Below are 6,466 nucleotides of genomic sequence, written 5' to 3'. Positions count from 1 at the left end.
TTCAAACCCACCAGGCACTCCTTGGAAGGAAGGCTGGGCAATCTACTTCCATAGTGATACTGCCTCAGAAACCCAAGGAGGGGTCGCTATGAGGTGGGTCCAACTCGACAGCACTTAACAACAACAACATGTCATCTGATGTCCTGACTGCTGCTTCCATTGGTGTCAATTATAGAACCAAGCAATGTGAAGTCTTTGACAACTTCAATCTTTTCTCCATCCATCATAAAGCTGTTTAGTGGACCAATTGTGAGGATTTTTGTTTTCTATATATTGAGATATAATCCATACTGCAGACTCTATTCTTCAGTCATCAGTAAGTGCTTGAGGTCATCCTTACTTTCAGCAAGCAAAGTTGTGTCATCTGTGTATCGCAGGTTGTTAATGGTTCTTCCTCCAATTCTGACGCCATGTTTCTTCTTCATATAGTCCATCTTCTCAGATTATTTGCTCAGAATATAGATTGAATGAGTATGGTGAAAGGATACAACCCTGACACACTCCCTCCTTGATTTTAAACCATGCAATATCTCCCAGTTTTGTTCGAACAACAGCCTCCTGGCCTATGTACAGGTTCCTCATGAGTACAATTAAGTGTTCTAAAATTCCCTTTCTTCTCATTGTTATGCATAATTTTTTATGATCCATACAATCAAATGCTTTTGCATAGTCAATAAAACACAAGTAAACATCTTTCTGGTATGCTTTTCTTTCAGTCAAGATCCATCTGATATCAGCCATGATATCCTTCATTCCACATCCTCTTCTGAATCCAGCTTGCATTTCTGGAAGTTCTCTGTCAATATACTGCTGCAACCATTTTAAATTAACTTCAGTAAGATTTTACTTGTGTGTGATATTAATGATATTGTTGTATAATTTCCACATTCTGTGGGATCACCTTTCTTTGGGATGGGTACAAATGTGGATCTCTTCCATTTAGTTGGCCAGGTAACTGTCTTCCAAATCTCTTGGCATATCTGAGTTAGTGCCTCCAGTGGGGCATCTGTTTATTGAAATATCTCAATGGGTACTCCCTCAATTCCTGGAGCCTTGTTCTTCACCAATTCCTTCAGTGGCTTGAACTTCTTCCTTCAATACCATTGGTTCTTGATCATATGCCACCTCCTGAAATGGATGAACATCAACCAGTTCTTTTTGGCACAGTGACTCTGTGTGTTCCTTCCATCTTCTTTTGATGCTTTCTGCATTGTTCAATATTTTGCCCATAGCATCTTTCAATATTGCAACCCAAGCTTAATTTTTTTCCTCAGTTCCTTCAGCTTGAGAAATGCTGAGCATGCTCTTCCCTTTTGGTTTTCTAACTCCAAGTCTTTGCACACTTCATTATAGTAACTGGCTGTGTCTGCTCAAGCATTCTGCTCTTTTATCTTGTCATTTCTTCCATTTGCTTTAGCTACTCTACACTCAAGGGCAAGTTTCAAGGTCTCTTCTGACATCCATTTTGGTCTTTTCTTCCTTTCTCATCTTTTTAATAACCTCTTGCTTTCTTCATGGATGATGTTCTTGATGTCATCCCATATTTCTTCTGGTTTTCGGTCACTGATGTTCAACGCATCAAATCTATTCTTTAGATGATCTCTAAATTCAGGACGGATAGCTTCAAGGTCATATTTTGGCTCTCGTGGATTTAATTGTCTTCAACATCAAGTTGAACTTGCATGTGAGCAGTTGATGGTCTCTTCCACCATCAGCTCTTGGCCTTGTTTTGGCTTAAGATACTGAGCTTCTCCATTGCCTCTTTTCACAGACATTGTTGTTGTTGTTATGTGCCATTGAGTTGGACCCAACTCATAGCGACCCCTCCTTGGGTTTCCGAGGCAGTATCACTACAGAAGTAAATTGCCCAACCTTCCTTCCGAGGAGTGGCTGGTGGGTTTGAACTGCCAGCCTTCTGCTTAGCAGTCACGTGCCTTAGGCACTATGCTACCAGAGCTCCTTTCACAGACGTAGTTGATTTGATTCCTGTATATTACCTGGTGAAGTCCACATGTATAACTGTCATTTATGTAGTTGATAAAACAGTATTTGCAATGAATAAGTCGCTGGTCTTGTTAAATTCTATCATGCTATCTTTGGCATCATCTCTATCACCAAGGCCATATTTTCCAGCTACTGGTGATTCTTCTTTGTTTCCAACTTTTGCATTCCAATCACTACACCTTGATTGTATGTTTGGTCAATTTCAGACTGCAGAAGTTGATAAAAATTTTCAAATTCCTCATCTTTGGCTTTGGTGGTCAGTGCATAAATTTGAATAGTAGTAGTATTAACTGGTATTCCTTGTAGGCATATGGATATTTTCCTGTCACTGACAGCAAATACTGTACTTGATCTTGAAACACTCTTTGTGACAATGAATGCCACACCATTCCTCTTCAATTTGTCATGCCCAGTATAGATCATATGATTGTCTGATTCAAAATGGCCAAAATCAGTTCATTTCAGCTCACTAATGCCTAGGAGTTCTGGTGGCATAGTGCCTCAGGCATTTGACGCTAACCAGAAGGCTGGTGGTTCAAACCCACCAGCCACTCCTCAGAAGGAAGACTGGGCTATCTACTTCTGTAGAGATAACACCTCGGAAACCCAAGGAGGGGGTCACTGTAAGTTGGAATCAACTCAACAGCAGTGAGTTTGGTTTGGTTTAATGCCTAGAATATTGATCTTTATGTGTTCCATTTCATTTTTGACAACTTCCAATTTTCCTAGATTCATACTTTGTACATTCCATGTTATTAATGGATGTTTACAGCTGTTTCTTCCCATTTTGAATCACGTCACGTGGAGGTCCCAAAAGCTTTTCTCCATCCACTTCGTTAAGGTCGACTCTACTTTGAGGAGGCAGCTCTTCCCCAGTTGTAGTTTGAGTGCCTTCTGACCTGAGGGGCTCATTTTATGGCACTATATCAGACAATGTTTCTACACTGTTTATAAAATTTTCTAGTAATATATCAGTGTTTCACTGCTATTCATAAGATTTTCACCAGCCAGTACTTTGAGAAGTGGATGGTCACTTCCTTCTTCTGAGTCTGTCTTAGGCTGGGAGCTCCACTGAAAACTGTCCACCATGGTTGACATTGCTGGTATTTGAAATTCTGGTGGCATAGCCTCCAGCCTCACAGCAACATGCAAGCCACCACAGTATGACAGACTGACACACGAGTGGTGGGAATCAGATATACCTGTTTTGAAATGGCCCAGTCATACGGATCATACTGACCTTGTTCAGTAACCGTGGTAGGTATGGGTCTTAAGTGAGAACTTTTATACTACTCTGCCACCAAACATTAAGTCAAAGATGGTACTAGGGACTTTTGTTCACACACGATTTTGTTTCCCTGGTGGGCTTTATGATCATATTCCTTCAGTCACAGCCAGGAGTGTATTCTGGGACAGAAACTATTTTCAAGACATAACACAACAATGTACTGACAAGACGTTTGGTGCCACAGCCAAGAACAATAATAAAATCTTTATCCCTCTTAACATTGCCTTTCTTCCTCTCTCCCTTCTCCCTCCCCTCCCTTTCTTCTAGTGTGATGCTCAGTTTCCTTTGTTAATGCTTCTTCTTTGAATATCCCTGCCTGAGTAAGTCTATACCGACAATATATCTTAAGGTACAACCCTAATTTTGCTTCCTGCCAGGGACATATCACCATCAACAAAAATACACATTTGAGCACTGCTCCAGTCCATTCTGGGGCGCATGTGCCTGAAGTGGAATCCCAGCCCTGCCATGCATTAGTTGTGGGAGATTGAGCAAGTCTTAAACATCACTCAATCTGGGACGGCTCCTCGACAGTTGGGAGTTTTAATAGTTTTTACCTGGTGGGGTTGTTGTTGGGACAAAAATGCACCTAAACACTGTCCCAAAGTGCTTGGCACTACATTCAAGAGCAAATTTCAGAGTCTCTTCTGGCATGCATTTTGGTCTTCTCTTCCTTTTCTGCCTTTTTAATGATGTTTTACTTTTCTTCCTGTACAATGTCCTTGATGTCATACCACACTTGTCTGTTCCCAAATGGTCATCAGAAGAGACTCTGAAAGTTGCTCTTGGACAAAGAGTAGCTGAAGGAAATGATAAAATAAAAGACCTGAACAGAAGATTTCAAAGGGCGACTTGAGAAGACAAAGTAAAATAGTATATTCGAGTGTGCAAAGACTTGGAAAAATCAAAGGGGAAGAACATACTTGACATTTCTCAAGCTGAAAGAACTGAAGAAAACATTCAAGCCTCAAGCTCCAATGCTATAGGATTCTATGGGCAAAATAATGAACGATGCAGGAAGCATCAAAAAAGATGGAGGAATACACAGAGTCACTGTATCAAAAGAATTGGCCAAAGTTCAACCATTTCAGGAGATAACAAATGATCAAGATCCAATGGTACTGAATGAATAAACCTAAGCTGCACTGAAGGAATTGGTAGAAAACAAGGTGCTCCAGGAACTGACAGAATACTCATTGATGTTTCAACAAATGGATGCAACACTGGAGGCGCTCACTTATTTATGCCAAGAAATTTGGAAGAGAGTTACCTGGGCAAGCAACTGGAAGAGATCCATACCTGTGCTCATCCCAAAGAAAGCTGACCCAACAGAATACAGAATTATCAGAAAATGTCACTGATATCACACACAAGTAAAATTTTGCTGAAGATAATTCAGAAACTATTGCAGCAGTATATTGACAGGGAACTGCCAGAAATTCAAGCCAGATTCTGAAGAGGACATGGAACAAAGGACATTACTGCTGATGCAAGATGGATCCATGTAAGATGAATCTTGGCTAAAAGCAAAGAATACCAGAAAGATGTTTACCTGTGTTTTATTGACTATGCAAAGGCATTTGACTGTGTGGATCAAAACAAATTATAGATAACATTGCAAAGAATGAGAATTCCACAACACTTAATTGTGCTCATGAGTAACCTGTCCATAGACCACGAGGCTGTTATTCAAACAGAACAAAGGAATACTGCATGGTTAAAAGTTAGGAAAGGTGTGCATCAGGGTTGTGTCCTTTCACCATACTTATTCAATCTGTATTCTGAGTGAATAGTCCAAGAAGCTGGACTACATGATGAAGAACATGGCATTAGGATTGGAGGAAGACTCATAAACAACTTACGATATGCAGATGACACAACCTTGCTTGCTGTAAATGAAAACTTGAAGCCCTTACTGATGAAGATCAAAGACTACAGACTTCCATATGGATTATACCTTGGCGTAAAGAAAACAAAAATCCTCACAACTGAACCAATATGCAACATCATGAAAAATGGAGAAAAGATTGAAGTTGTCAAGGATTTCATTTTACTTGGATCCACAATGTCCATGGATGCAGCAGTAAAGAAATCAAATGACGTATTGCATTGGGCAAATCTGCTGCAAAAGGCATCTTTAAAGTGTAAAAGAGCAAAGATGTCACTTTGAAGACTAAGGTGCACCTAACCCACACCATGGGATTTTCAGTAGCCTCATATGCACGTGAAAGCTGGACAATGAATAAGTAAGATCAAAGTAGAACAGATTCATTTGAATTGTGGTGTTGGCAAAGAATACTGAATGCACCATGGACTGTTAGAAGAATGAACACATTTGTCTTGTAGGAAGTACAGCCAGAATGCTCCTTCAAAGCCAGAACAGCCAGACTTAGTCTCTCGTATTTTGGTTATGTTATCAATAGGGACCAGTTAACCTTGCCTAAAGTAACATTTACTTTATTTATCTGCTTGATAAAGTGGAGAGTCAGTGAAAATGGGAAGATCCTCACTAAGATGGACTGAAACAGTAGCTGCAGCGATGGGGTCATGTATGGCAACAATGGTGAGGATGGTGCAGAACCAGGCTGTTTCATTCTGTTTTGCACAGAGTTGCTATGTCAGAATCAATCCAATGGCACCTAACAGTCGTGCTTGGCACACAAGAAGCACTTGTAAATCTCTATAATTTGAAAGGCTTGCAAAGTAAAGACAAAAAATTTTATAAAAGAACACTGTTAACTGAAAATATTACAGAACTCTTACCAATTAAATATCTCAATAGCAATATATTGATTTTCTTTCTAGAATATAAATTCACTTTCACTATCATTTACTACTACTAACACTAAACTGTAATAGTAAAAGGCTGTTTTTCATACAAAACACCTATTTTGTTACTTCAGTACTAAATATCACAAAGATTTTCGAAGGGAAGGCTGCAGGTAATGTATCACTCAAGTCTACAGCTAGTATTTCTTTTAATCACTTCTGGATTAATCTCTCTTAATTTTTCATTTTGAAGAGAAAAAAACACATACACTCCATGGACAGAAAACAAAATTCAAAGAAGTCTAGTTTCAGTGTTATACACACCATATGCACTGAAATATCATATATGTGTGTGTGTGTGTGTGTGTATACATACATATATATATATATATATATATATATATA

The 6,466-nt window shown here is 39.3% G+C and overlaps 1 protein-coding gene across 1 annotated transcript in view; it reads right to left on the bottom strand.

Moving 5' to 3' along the window:
* The window catches only part of TTC6 (tetratricopeptide repeat domain 6), a 285,618-nt gene that overhangs the window by 277,903 nt on the left and 1,249 nt on the right, over window positions 1–6,466 (bottom strand). The window lies entirely within an intron of this gene.

The sequence above is a fragment of the Orycteropus afer genome, unplaced genomic scaffold (genome assembly GCF_000298275.1).
Source record: "Orycteropus afer afer isolate SDZICR_OR568_19922 unplaced genomic scaffold, OryAfe1.0 scaffold00051, whole genome shotgun sequence".
In the NCBI taxonomy this organism is placed as follows: Eukaryota; Metazoa; Chordata; class Mammalia; order Tubulidentata; family Orycteropodidae; genus Orycteropus; species Orycteropus afer.
Note: the sequence above shows the minus strand (reverse complement) of the source record. Positions and strands in the feature narration are given on the sequence as shown.